The sequence below is a fragment of the Pinus tabuliformis genome, chromosome 9, assembly GCF_031772625.1.
Source record: "Pinus tabuliformis cultivar Carrire ecotype Pingquan chromosome 9, CPIR1, whole genome shotgun sequence".
In the NCBI taxonomy this organism is placed as follows: Eukaryota; Viridiplantae; Streptophyta; class Pinopsida; order Pinales; family Pinaceae; genus Pinus; species Pinus tabuliformis.
The window spans coordinates 468,170,218-468,185,525 of NC_142307.1; the positions used below are offsets into that span (position 1 = coordinate 468,170,218).

Here is a 15,308-nt window from a genome sequence, read left to right on the forward strand (position 1 = left end):
AGACAATGTTTAGTGGCACAAAGAGGAGTTGTGATCGTTTGATATTGGAAGATTGAGGATCATAGAGATTTCCTATAGGGAGATCAAAACTCAGAGGGAGTCTAGTTTCAGAGGGACCAACCCTATGGAAGCTAGTAGTTCAGGATTTGGGGAGATCAGACTCATTATTGCAGTAGTTGCAACAACAATAGAGCAGTAGCATCAAAGCAATAGCAGCAACAGAAGCAAAATGAGTAGATCGGATTTAGCTCATGCATGCAAAGCCTTGAAGAACAAGGAAAAGGTTAGAGACTTGGTGGTTGAGATGGAGCATAAATTACCTCTCAACATGCAGCCTTAGAAGCAACCTCAGCAAGTTGTGGAGCAAACACAATTGGAGAAGCAGAGAGGAGACTGAGTGGAGACATCTACTCAAGAAGAGACCTTTTGTAGGGGGAGAGTTTGAGCCAAGTGGGCAGAGGGAGCACATGTAACTATAACTACAAGAGTGAGGTGGAGTGATGTATATTCTTAGTCCAAGGAATGCAAAGATTTGGGAAAGGTCCAGTGCAGTTGCAACAAGGAGATCAGTCGATCAAATTCATATTGTTGCAGCGAGACCACCACCTTTGCTACAGGATCCCACAATATCATAGTAGCAGATTTAGTGTTAATAGGTGTAGGCAATCATCCAAATGACAATTGCATAACTAGTTGCAGTCAATACCCGAGAGATAGTTACAAAACTAGTTGCAGTGACACAAGCAATGCGAATTTTCCAGTTGCATTATGCAGGTGCAATTCCAGACAAGAGATTCCCAACACAAAGCTTTGCAATCCAGTTTCCAGTGCAGGATGACAATTCAAGTTTCCATGAGGGAGCAGAGGGATTTCCCATAAGGAGATCGAGACTCAGAGGGATTCTAGCTTCATATAAAAACACACACCTGAAATACACATAAAAACACATACCTGAAATAAGGAGATTGGAGCCAAATGTGTTTGGAGGGGAGCCAAATCTCGAGACAAACATTGTTATTTAATTTTTGAAAAATTATCAATAAAGTCCCACCGAGATTTGAACTCAGGTTACTGGATTCAGAGTCCAACGTCCTCGCCACTAGACCATGGGACCTAGGATAAAAATATGAAGTTTAAGATGTAGATTTTGTTAGAAGGATAAACATATGGGAAATTGTGAATGGAGTTAAAGCTAAACCAGCTAAGCTACTATTAGTCAATTCAAGATTTATAGAAAAGAGAAACCAAGGCAATGAAATGGTTCTTTCTATAATGTCTATGAAATACATCATTATTCTTATTATAATGGAATGCAAGACATCATATTAGACATGGGATGTATTAAAACATTTTTTTGAAACAATAAATACAAATAGAGTGATATTTTTGAAAAGAAGGTTTCTTTCAAGAAAATGGGAACATTATTAAAGATTCAAAAGATAACTTGGGTGATATTAGTGAGAAACTATCAAGTAGTGATTTAGTTATATAATATTGAATTGTATGTTGCATGGATGTCAAGTATTTCATCTGTCCTGAAGCAATATAGAAAGCACCTTCAATGACTTCAAAGGGATCCTTTTGAAAGAAAAAGAAAGAAGGAAGAGAGTTCACAATAAATCTCAAAAATTCAGATTTAGCTTTGACGGTTAAACATAACTAACCCTGTAAAGGAAATCCATGGATAAAGAGGAAAGGAGGTAAACTTGATGTGAAATTATGTCAAGGTGGGGTTTCTTCATAGACATGTACTAATGTGAAAAAGAATGATAGATGTAATTATTGTCGTAAATGCAGGAAAAAAAAGATTAATGAGTTCAAATACAAAAGACATGAAGAAAAATTTGTCGATAATGAAGGCAAGTGGTGATCTAAAAAAAATAGATGATTATAATGACTTATAGATTTAGCCATATCTATTCATACAAATTATTATAGAAATTGGTTTAAAACCTATGATGAGAAAACTAATGGTGCTAAAATCTATCTAGGTGATGATAAATTTCATAAAATAAAAGGATATGGTAACATATCTATAAATTATGCAAATGGTAATATGAAACAAATATAAAATATTATGTATGTAGAAATTAAAAAAAATATAATCTCAATTTCAATGATCATAGATCAAGGTTTAAAGTTAGATTTGTGAAGTCAAATTGTTAAGTGAACATATGAAAGATCACTACAAAGTAATCATAGAAGGATAGTGGGTTGCCTCTACAAACTACTTGTTATTACTGAGAGTCATCACCATTTGTTATATACAAGTGTGTATATAGAAGAACTTTGGAACTCAAAGTATGGACATTTTAAATCTCAAAGATGTAGTTTTCACTTGAAAGAAAAGATATGGTGAAAGGTTTTTTTGTCTTAAAGAATGAACATGTTGAATGCCATGGTTGAACACTAGGAAAACAAGTTAGTAACGAGTTTGTAATGAGGATAGATAAAGAGAAAATAGGTTTTCTTGAGTTTGTACATATTGGTATGTGTGCTGATGCAAATTAAGTCACTAAATCACTTGGGGGGATGTTATTATATGCATTGATGACTTCACTAGTTTCACATTGGTCTATTTCATAAGAAAGAAAAGTGATCCTTTTGGATACTTCAAAGAGCTTATAAATATGGTTGAAAAGAAGAGTGACAAAACATATCAATGAAGAGAATACACTTCGACAATTCTTAAAGTATTGCAAAGATAATGAAATTTAGAAATAGTATATAGTTCAACATGCCCCTTAGCAAAGCATAACCAGAGTAGAGTATTCTAGAAACATGCTCAAAGCTAAAATATCCCTAATAGTTTATGGGATGTAACTATAGGTATAGTTAAGTATTTACAAAGTTGATTTCTAGCCAAGTTGTTTGAGCTTAAAACTCATTATGAAGCATTCAAGGGATATAAACTTCTTGTTAATCATTTGAGTGTCCTCGGGAGTAAAGAATTTCCCCACACCCCAAAGGAAAATAGAAGGAAACTTAATGGAAAGTGAATCAAATGTATTTTCATTGGTTATTGTGTCGAACAAAACTTACAAAATTTGTGATACTATTGCTCATAAATTCTTTGCAAAAAAGTAGAATGTGATAGTCAAAAATTACATGGAAAATTCCTAAAGAAGGCATTGAAAGTGAAAAAGTATGAAAAAATGAATATCAACAAGTCAATGCTAAATCTCAATGTTATTGAAATTACAAGTAGTAGGAGTACACCAATAAAGAGTAGAGCCACTACACCATGTAGTGAGGTACTATGAAGATAAAAAAGACAAATCATGACACTGATCAAGTATAAAAATAATGTTTTCATGTATAAGTCATAAGTGTTAAATAGCTTTTAAATTTGGAGAAAGAAAAGGATTATAGAGGATGGATGATGTCTTTGCAATAGGAATATGATTAAATTGAGGAAAAAATAACTTCAGAACTAATTGAACTTCCTTAAAATAAAATCATTATAAGATCAAAATGGGCGTATAAATATAAGTTCAATTATGATGGTAGTATAGATGAGTTTAATATTAGAATAGTTGCAAAAGATTACTCACAAAAGGAAGGAATAGATCATGATGATACATTTACATCTGTATATTAAATGGGCACCATTAGGCTTATTATTCCATTGCTTACTAAGCACAATTAGGACTTACAAAAAATAGATGTCAAGTTCACACTTTTGAATGGTGAATTAAAAGAAGTTTATAGTTCAAGTAGAAGCTTTGTAAAGTAAGAAAAAGAAAATCTCTTATGCAATCTAAATAAATGACTACATTGTATGAACCAAACTTCAAGATCATAATATATAAAAATTGATCATTTTAATGCCAACAAGGATTCATAAAAAGTAAGAGTGACCCAAAAAAATATAAACATGGAAATGTTTCTTTGATTTCATTTTGTGTTGGAAATTTAGTGAAGTTCTACAAGTTTAATTAATGAAACTAAAATAAAACTATTGCAAGAATTTGAAATGAAGGATCTTGGATAGATGCATTACTATTTAGGCACTGTGGAGGAAATATAGTAAAACTTTGATCACTTAAAGTAAGTATGAAAATGAACTTATCAAAATAATTTATATGAATGGCCACAAACTAATGTCTACTTCATTAAAAAATAATGTTAACTTTTACATCGATGATTAAACAAAAATATTAAATGGCACTTTGTATAGATACTTCATGGGAAGTTTAAGTTACTTAACCACAACAAGACTTACAATTGTCTACTCAATTAGCATACTTAGTGAGAGTCATGAACATGAGAGCCATTAGAATGCTACCAAGACATCCATTCAATACCTAAAATGAACTATTGATTTTGTATATGAATAGCGAGTGACAAATTATATAAATTTTGATTGAACCAAAAATGCACCACTAGATATGCATTTTGTACAAGATTGAGGATTGTATCTTGGAGTAGTAATAAGTAGAGAATTGTTTCATTTCCTTTCATTGAAGCCAAGTAGAAACCTTTTTCATTGTGCAATGCTTCCAGGAAAATTTTAGGGATGGAAATTTATCTTAAAGTGTAGAAAAGTTGGTGAATCTTACTAGTCCTTAATATCAAAACTATAAAATGTTTGGTGATATTTTTGTACAAATATTCATTTTTTAAGAATTTGATATAGTTTCTATAAAATTTGGTGAATTTTAAGTAAAAATAATTTTATCCTATAGAATTTGGACAAATAATTTTTATAAAAAATTCTAATTAGCGAATCGTTTTTGGGAAAAAAAATTGGAAAATTAGCCCATGGGAGAAATTTAGTGCCTAAAATATTCCCCTGTGCTACTCATGAAGTAATTTGGCTAAATTTCATTCTTGAAGACATGTGATAAAGGAAAAGAGTACATATAACTATCAAGTGTGACAACCAAATATAAATGAAATTGGAAAATAATATAATTCATCATGCAAGATCAAAACACATTGAAACTTGACATCATTTTGTAAGAGAAAAAATTCAATAAAAAGAAATTGATTTGATGTACTATACCACAAATGATATAGTCATAAATCCTTTGGGAAAGACAAAGTTGGTACTCCATTGGTTTCGTTGTTGAGTACTCCTTTGCCTTGACGCTTGTTCTTGTTTGCTTCCCATGTCAACATTGCTTGAAAATAATGTTTAAATATTTGGTGATATTTGGAATGCCTCTCACTACTTCTTTAGTGCCAATTTTCATCAGAGTATTATAGTTAATATGGCCCATTAATTTATTCCATAATTAGGTTTCATCTATTTATCACATATAGCATTTTCCTCCCTTGATATCATTGAGGATATATATGTGATTTGATGTTCTATTTGCATATGCAACTAATTTTCCTATGTCCACCTTCATTATCTCACAATCTTGAGAATGAAATGTAAGTGTTCCCTTAATCATAAATTTCATGAACACTAAGAATAGTATGTTTCAAACCTTCAAGATACAAGACATTTTCTATTTTAGTTTTCCATTGTTGAGACCAAGAGTACCTTTTGCAAATATCATTATGGAAGCATTATTTCCAAATGTCACATTATCTCCATTAACATTTTTCAAGCTAAGAACCTTTCTCTTGTCAATTGTCATGTAGTTGGAGCATCCATTGTCAATGTACCATTGGTTTACTTTGTTTCGAGCATGAAGTGCAATTTGTACAAGCATAGATTTCTCCTTCTTCAGATCTTATTCCTCCTTTTTTTTCCAAACTTTTATGGATTCTTTGGAAATGGTATCTTCTTCCATATTTTGTCTAGGAGATTCTATAATGATACTACAAAAACTTGTTATGTGCCCATAGTTGTTTCAATTATAATATACAACAATGTAATCAAATAAGGAGGGGGAATGAATTATACACTACTACACAGAGGGAACTTTTAAGATATTGTTTTAAGACAAAAGAAATATTTTGTCTTAAATATTTAGTTTTTTATTTTAAATTAAAATCTAAAATGATTTTAATTGTCTTAATATAAAATTTAAGGCAAAACAAATTATGAGAAAAATTTAAGACAAAAGGAAATAAAGTAAGACAAAACACTAACACACAAGGGGATATTTAAAACAATTTCATTTGGTTGGTTCTATAAGCCTAGCTTGAACGACAATATTTTTTTCACTTACCTTGTGTCCAATGAATTCAACCTTCTGTGTGTAGACACAAAGTTTCTGGGAGCTGATCTAGGGTTAGAACATGTTTTTCATTTTCACGGAGGCTTCATTGGGGGAGAAATACCCTACCACACGTGTTCATATTGAGGGATATATATTGAGGAAAAAATGACATAATATATTGAGCATATAATAAGGGGTAAAGGGTTTTTATATTGGCAAGTATAAAAAATGGAGCTCAAAGTTAATGAAAAAATATAAAGGGGTATAAAAGATGTTAATGAAAAAACGGTTTCCTACAATATCTAGTGAAAGTAGGTGTTTTTTAAATTGTGAAGGTGTATTGGGTTCGTATTGGTAGGGGGTTAAATAATGTGATTTTTAGAGGTATTTTCCAATGTGTACTCAAATTAATGGTATTGTTTAGTTTACCATGAACACACGTGATATGTCAGAGGTTCACTGAGTGAAGTCGTTGTGTTCATTTGGTTGGTTCTATAAACCTAGCTTGAATGAGAGTAATTTTTCCACTTATCGTGTGCCCAATGATTTCAACCTTTTGTCTACAGACACAATGTTTATGGGCGCTTAGCTAGGGTTCAAACATGTTACTCAACTTCTAGGGTTTTGATTTTGACAAGGAGTACGACTCTCTTCCACTCTGCAACAGTACCTTGGGAAACAACAATGGTCAATAATGTTCATGATTATTTGGTATACTTATGCTTCCAAGGTCTTCTATAGTTTTGATGTATTTTTCCTTTATTTATCTAATAGGAATATGACAAGAGATTCAACTAATAGTTGCTTTGCATATTTAAAAACTTCTAATGAGCCCTTTTATAGAATCTACTGGCCCATTCTCTACTTGGGTGTTGCAAGTACTTCAGAGGTATGACATGAATACCCTACTATCTATTATTTCACTCGGTGATTAACATTCTAACTTTAAGCTATATGAGGGTTTTAATGTCATTCAACTTTGTAGTGGGCATTATAATATCTTATTATTTGGTTCTTTACATAATCCCGTCATAAATAATTTGATGATCCTACAATTTCAAGGTTTATAGGTCTCTAACAAGTTTTGAAAATCACTCGCTTAGCATTAGATTTATTTGGGGTTTTAGAGCCTCATAAAGTTCCAAAAAGAAGATATTATGAAAAAAAAAATTGAAATTTTCGTTCTTTGACACATTATGTCAAAGTTTCTTTGAGAAATTAGCAGTTGGTTTGGGGTTTCATTACTCGAGAATTTTGAACCACAGTGATGCAAATGCATAGATGGAGCACAAAGTTTGATGAAGACTGGACCGAAGTTTTCCAATGTGGTGGAATGGTGACATGGCGATGGTGGGAGGGATTTTAAATCTTTTGTAGATATTTGCATTAGGATGTGAGTTTTGTTTTTAGAATAAGTTGGATGAAATATTTCCTAATGTAAATGTAATTTTAGTTTCCCTTATTTGTGAGAAGGGGAAAAAAATAATCACTTGTGACTCTTGGTTATCCCATGTAGCTTTATTTTTATAGAGAAATAGTTTTTGAGAAGAGAGTGTGCAACAAAGGATAAGTGGAGTGGAAGAAGAGAGGAGAAGCTCCAACGCTAAGAGAAAAGGCAGAGGATGAGAGGCTTGGGCTACACATACCCACATTGTAAATCTAGTCAGTTTAATGCATGTCTGGATTTGATTAATGAACAATTTTTTAATTCCTCTGTACATGTTTTTTTCTCTTCTTGTATAATGTTAATTTGATTTGTTGAGGGTTTCACTTGTTGAGTCAATTTATAGGGACAATTTGAATGTGTCATGGCTATATTCCTTTATGTCAAATCAATGCTTAGAGATTGAATGGAATTTGGGGCTGAATATATTTACCTGTGTGTATGGGTCAGAGGTCATGTGAGGAAACATTGGTGCCATCGATTTTTGTTGATTTTTGGTAGCTTGGGAGGTACTCCAAGCCTTGAGGATTGAGGGTTTGGAGGAAGGAGCTCCACAAGTGGCCTTGTGGGAATGAAACGCAAGCCTAGGGTTTTGCACCCATCGATGTTTGGGCCAAAACCATGAGGAAATTTCTACAGATATGGATGGAGATGATAGAGAACACCGAGACGAACTGGAAGTAATGAAAATCGTCAAAATCTGAGTTGTATAAATGAAGATATTAATTTTTGAAGTTAATATGTGGGTTTGCTTAAGTTCGGTTAGGTGTTTAGAGAGCTCGTGATAAGTTTTCAAGCCCACACATGTGATTTTATGGAGCCCTTCTATTATGTATAAATATAAGGTGGAGGAGAGTCATTTAATACATCCAAGATGCATGTTTCATAGTCTACACATCAAGAAAGGAAATGTGAGTGCAGGCAGCTCGAGGGCGAGCAATGCGAGTGTAGGAACACTAGTGCAGGAACACGGGCGAAGGAGCGCGCGAGTGCAGGAACATGCGAGTGAAGTAACCCGCGAGTGTAGGAAATGTTAGTGGAGGAAGCGTGAGTTAGGGCTGAGCATGTATCAAACTGCACCAGAGTGGCGTAGAAGCTACGTAGGGCTAGGTATGTATTATATTTATGTGTTAAGGTTGAATTGATGCTAGTGGATGATGCCCTAGGAGAGGAAAATTTGGAAGTTTATTAGAAGCCAAGACAAAGGGTTTTCTAGGTGGTTGGATGCCCTAACTAGGAGCAGATGCTACAACAAGGATTGGTCACTCATCATTTGTTGGAGGGCAACGTGAGAGTGGACCAAGTGTCGATAGTGGATTGGGAATTTATGGTTTGTTGGAGGACAACGTGATAATTCCCAAGTTGGAGCCTGGTGTGCACCATCTTTATGGACTTATTTGGTTGCTAGATTGGCAGTTGTTGAGCTCATGGGTCTGATCAACCAAGAGCAGATTGTGCAGCCTGAGACTTGTGTGTGGAGAATGACATCTACAAATGATGATGACAATTCCTCCTAGCCCGTGTTCATTGTGGGAGATGGAAATATTGTAATGATAGGTGGTAACCCTACATGCCCTATGTTAGTCTTCATTGGAGAAGCGCAGGAAGACTATATTGGGTTGAAGTCCTTGAGTAGTTGACGAGCAACAATGGGCAGTTGTGAGTTGTTCACAAATGGAGTTTTGAAAAAAATCGATAGGAGTCTCGATGTGTTGTGCCCTTTATGGACTAAAGCACAACTAGTGAGCATATTAGATAGCCGATATTTAGTGGTCAGATGGACTTGAATCGTTAATAGAGGCAGTGCTGCAGATCACGATCCGAAGGACCGGGCAAGTACAGGGTATGACCAAGAGGAGCTGAGAGAGCATGCAATAACCAGATTGTCAGAGTGTCTTGTTGAGGGTAGATTGGTTGTTGATGGATTGAAACCAAGCCCCAATTTTTTATACTTGTACTAGTGGTTGTATGAGGGCCATTATCCCTAGTATGAGAGCCCTAGATTGTTGTATTATTCAGTTTGATTAATATAACAAAGTTGGCTTAAAAATTGTAAAAACTTGTTTATATTTTGTGCACTGGTAGATTTACTGTTGTTTATATTTCACTGTGAAAAGTAGCTTCGCTGTTATTATTGCTTTGGTAGTGTCAAATATTTAAGATTCTATCCCAAACAATAGGGTTGTGGAAAAAAAACATGGTATCAGAGCATATTTGAGCTACTTTGTGGGAGAGTGAATCAGAGTGTGCACAATGAAGAAACTCAAAGGGAGTTGTGGGTGTCTAGATCATGGAGCAGAGGGTTCAGATGAAGACATGGAGATGTGGTCTCGATAGAATACATGGTGATATGGGTTGGGAGTTTTGGTGGATCAGTGGTGAGCCTGGCACACTTCATTATGTTGTGTGGCGGTTTTTAGATCATTGACTTCCCATGTCATTTCATAGATGGTTGGGAAAACTCGAGGACTTATTTGGCATGGACGAGATCAACATGATTGAGATTGCTTCATGTGATGGACTGGATATTGGTAGGCTAGAGTCCTCATCGGATCATGATGTTGCATATTCGCTATTGGAGGGATTTATACGAGTGGTATTTGATCTAGGAGGATGAGTGCTTGCAGGACTAAGCCAGTGGAGATCGTGTAGGCTGAGAGGGAGTCTAGCCTTAGAGGGAGCAACCCTATGGAGGTTTGGGATATTTAGGTTCATATACGATCAGGCAGAGGCACTATCGAGATTGTCGGGTTCATTCTATAAAGTATGTTATAGTGATGGACGCCAGATGGGCTAGTGTTGTCGAATGATGATGGTTACTTCCTAGTCTTAGAAGTACCTCCCTCAGTAAGAGGGAGTGTTGATTTTTGGTAGCTTGGTAGGTACTCCAAGCCTTGAGGATCGAGGGTTTGGGGGTAGGAGCTCCAAAAGTGGCCTTGTGGGCATGAAACCCAAGCCTGAGGTTTTGCACCCATCGATGATTAGGCCAAAACCATGATGATATTTCTACATGTGAGGATGGAAATGATAGAGGATGTTGAGATGAACTTGATGTAACGAAAATAGTTAAAATATGAGTTGTAGAAATGAAGATATTAAATTTTGAAGCTAATATGTGGGTTTTGTCAAGGTCGGCTAGGCATTTCCAGACCTTGTGACAAGTTGTCAAGCCCACACATGTGATTTGATGGAGACCTTATATTGTGTATCAATATAAGGTGGAGGAGAGTCATTTAATACATCCAAGAAGCATATTTCATAGTCTACACATCAAGAAATGTAGCATGATTGTCGACAACTCGAGTGTGGGCAACGCGAGTGCAGGAACCCTAGTGAAAGAAGATCTGCAGGGATATGTATGTATTATATTGATGTGTTAAGGTTGAATTGATGCTAGTGGATGATGTCCTAGGAGAGGATAGTTTGGAAGTCTGTTAGCAGCCAAGAGGAAGGGTTTCCCAGGTGGTTGGATGCCCTAAGTAGGAGCAGATGCTACAACAAGGATTGGTCACTCGTGGTGTGTTGGAGGGCAGCGTGAGAGTGGACCAAGTATGGATAATGGATTGGGAATTTATGGTCTATTGGAGGAAAGCGTGATAATTCCCTAGTTGGAGCCTGGTGTGCGTCATCTTCATGGGCATAGGTGGTTGCTAGAGTGGTAGTTGTTGAGCTCATGGGTATGATCAATCAGGAGCAATTTGTGCAACCTTAGACTTGTGTGTGGAGAAGGATGGGAATTCCTCCTAGCCCATGTTAATTGTGGGAGATGGAAATATTGTGGTGATAGGTGGCAACTCTTCATGCCCTATCTTATTCTTCATTGGACTAGCGCAGGAAGACTATGATGGGTTGAAGTACTTAAGTAGCTGAGGAGCAGTAGTGGGAAGTTGTGAGTTGTTCACAAACGAAGTTGTGAACAACTCAACAAGAGTCTCGATGTGTTGTTCCCTTGATGGAATAAGACACAACTAGTGAGCAGATTGGATAGCCGAGATTCAATGGTCAAATGGACTTGGATTGTTGATAGAGGTGGTGTTACAGATCAAGAGTCGAAGGACTGGGAAGGTACAAGGTACGACTGAGAGAAGCTGAGAGAGCATGCGACAAATAGTTGGTTAGAGTATCTCATTGAGGGCAGATTGGTTGTTGATGGATTGACACCAAGCCCCATTTTTGTATTCTTATGCTAGTGGATGTATGAGGGTCATTATCCCTAATACGAGAGCCATAAACTGTTGTATTATTCAGTTTGATTAATGTAATGAGGATGGGTTAAAAATTGTAAAAGGTTGTCTACATTTTATGCACTAGTAGATTTACTATTGCTTATATTCCAATGTGAAAAGAAACTTCATTGTGATTCTTGGTTTGGTAGCGTCAAACATTTAATATTTTATCCCAAACACTAGGGTCATGGAAAAAAAACATGGTATCAGAGCGTATTTGAGATACTTTGTGGGGCAGTGAATCTGAGTATGCACAATGAAGGAACTCAGAGGGAGTTGTGGGTGTCTAGATCATGGAACAGAGGGTTCAGCTGAAGACATTGAGATGTGGTCTTGATAGACTACATGGTGAGATGGGTTGGGAGTTTTGGCAGATCGGTGGGGAGCCTGGCACACTTCAGTATGTTGTGTGGCGGTTTGTAGATCATGGATTTCCCATTTCTTGTCATGGATGTTTGGGATAACTCGAGGACTTCTTTGGCATGGAAAAGATTATCGTGATCGAGATTGCTTCATGTGATGGACTAGATATTGGTAGGCTAGATGAAGAAAAATGATCAGAGATATTAACTTATTTACTGGGAGAAAAATTAATAAATAATAAAACAATAATAAAAAATACACATTGCACAAAATATTTGCTGAGGGAAAAACCCCAACTCTAGGGAAAACCCACCATAATGAAATTTCATTATCCTTGGCCAAAACCCTAGCCAATCCGGCCAAGTAAGCCTTCGTCACTCACCTCCCTGGTATACATTACAATGAGGTCCTCCCATCCTTTTATAGGCTCCATTACATGTAATACCATGGGTATAACACCATGGGTGCACAATACCACGTGCCCCAAAATCACCATTGTTTAACTCGGTCAAACTTGACTCTAACCCTGAGTCAATTTTACCTAACATTCCCCCCTTAAACTTGACTTAGGGTTCCTTTAACTAAAATCTAGCCAGCCTTTCCAAGTGAGTCAGCTTAACTGCTCACTCTAGCCCTTACCCCCCTCAAATTTTAATACCTGGGTTATCTGTTAACCTGACAACCCCCCTATCACATAGGTCTAACCTAGACTTTACCAGTGATTACCCAGGGGTACGCATACCTTACAAAGTCTTACAGCAATATGCCCATTTACATGCAATAAATTATTTTTAACTTCATTATAATTTTAGATCCCTTGTTGTTATTTTTATATAACCATCCTTTGGACTTCGATATACTCCAAACCTGATGTTCTCCTTATCCTTGCACCACCACACTCTAAGTAATTTGATTGACACATTTTGCCAAGTACTTTGCATACAACCTACCCATGAAGGCACTCCATGTATTTAAACACTGCAACCTCACTCTCACTTGCCCAATGCATGTTACCTTGCAATTTAATTCATATCCACGCAACATAACACATGAGTGTGGTCTCTTGTATCGACCCCAATAGAATTATGTGTATTATGTCTTGTTCCAGACTGTCCACAAGCAACTTATCCACTCATTATGATTTTACTGCACCTATCCAAAAGTTATTTTTCCAATATCTGACAATACAAATACTCATATGTAAATGTATTGTATTATATAGCTGATTCATCCTTTATTTCTCGCGGTCAATCCAGGATTTCCCAATCATGTTAGCCACTAATTGACCATGGGAGAGGCTTTATACAAACCATTGCATTACTCTGATTCTAGCCACTGCAGTGTGTAGGAGGACTGCATAACTCCTCCATGCAAATTTACAAACTTCATCTCTTCATCAATCCCATGAACACTACGTATTGCACCTCCACATTGGGCACCTGGAATGAAATATATAGACTTCGTTGAGGTTTCTCATAATTGTTGTATCTCTAGGGAAAATTCCAACACAACCACGATTGTTATGGCTTGAAATCTCAACGTTAGATCTTTGAGAAAATCCTCATCCAATATTTGCCTCAGATTCATTCTACCATAAGACATGGAAAATTAGCCCAACTGCGAATATTAGCCCCTAAAATTTTCCATGCCCATATTTTTAATGATTCACCATCTTTACGTATTTTAAGTCAGATACTTTCATGTTTTGACATAAATTTTTAAGACTCTATCAAATAACTTGATTCTTTCATTACTAAATACCATTATTTATACATATATAAGCTGGAGAATCAATAATAATTTTCGTCTGGAAAATCAATAATGATTTTCGCCTAATGAAACTGATGTCTTACTGTAAGTAACCCAAGCATAATAATAAAAAAAATCGGCACATAACTTGAATGTTTATGAAGTGAATAAGTAAGCACTAATAAAATGCGCCTTTGCCTAGTCGTAATGACATACAACCTGCACATTTATTTAGACGTAAGCACATATATTTTAACACTTAAGATTAACCTTCTAATTTAATTCCCTGCTATCTTTACTTCTTAATAGTTCGGTGTATGGCTCATTAAAGCAGCCGTGCAAGGTTTAGTCCAGACTTAAATTCTTTAAATTGTTTATGAGCTGGTATGCAAATCCAATGGTAAGGAAGGTTCAGGACTAGCAACAGTTTTGTGACACATGTCTTATGCCTTGAACCTTCCCACCAATCTACGATTGAGGTGAATGATTCCCATCTGACGGCTATGAAGAGTCAAGTTGGAGCCAAGGTAACCGCTTACCCTAACCTTGTTGCAGCGTCTCACTTGCATAGTCGATTTATGGTCTGGAATCAACGTTTTGTCGAGCCCAATGCTGCAGGTTCTCTTCCTCCCGAGATGACATCCTTCCTGCCAGACACCACAGCCCACGACAGCACTAGTTTGAATTCCGCAACTAGATGGTCGAGGTAATCATGATATCTTCAATGTTGTTGTGGTATTTTGACATAATAAGAGTGGTTTCCCTCTTGACCTAGTTCTAATAAGTCCCGACTTCATATGTTTTCGTAGGTTGAACTTCACACTGCCTTCTGTTTGCAACGATACAGGTAAGGTAAGGATTAATGGGAGAGGGTTTGGATATTCTATTTTCCTTCTACTCACTCTTGAGAACTAACATCAATTCATGGTAGATGGGTACACCAACCTCCGCATAATGGAAATAACCATACAGGTATACTAAAAATCCTACTCAGTTTCCTCCTTTTAATCCAGTTTTCTGAGGAAGTTCAAGTTTAGCTGAATTTCTTTGGTGACAGGTAATTTCCTTCTCTCTTCGTTGTTTCTTTACCAAGGGTTTTCCGCCCAGAATAATGGAAGCAATGCTTGATTCAAGTATACATCATATGACGCTTAAGGAGTCCATTCTCCCTTTTCTGGCTTAGTATTCGAGGGTTAATGGTTGAACTTCTATTCTTGCTGGGTCATTGGAAGAGTCTTCAATTATGAATTGTCTTGTATTAACAGTCAAGATGTGACCTTATAATGATGTGCACAAAGATTATTGAGAGAAGAAATTGTATAATTTTGAATTGTTAATCTTTGTTCACTTATTAATAGTTAAAGGCCGCACCAACGTTTTTTGTATTCCGATCGAGCACTAAATAAC

At 36.0% G+C, this 15,308-nt stretch overlaps 1 non-coding gene across 1 annotated transcript; it reads right to left on the reverse strand.

Moving 5' to 3' along the window:
* Positions 1–1,042: 1,042 nt before the first annotated feature.
* On the reverse strand, positions 1,043–1,114 carry TRNAQ-CUG (transfer RNA glutamine (anticodon CUG)). The gene has a single exon. It is a non-coding gene; the product is annotated as a tRNA-Gln (tRNA).
* Between the last annotated feature and the right edge of the window lie 14,194 nt (positions 1,115–15,308).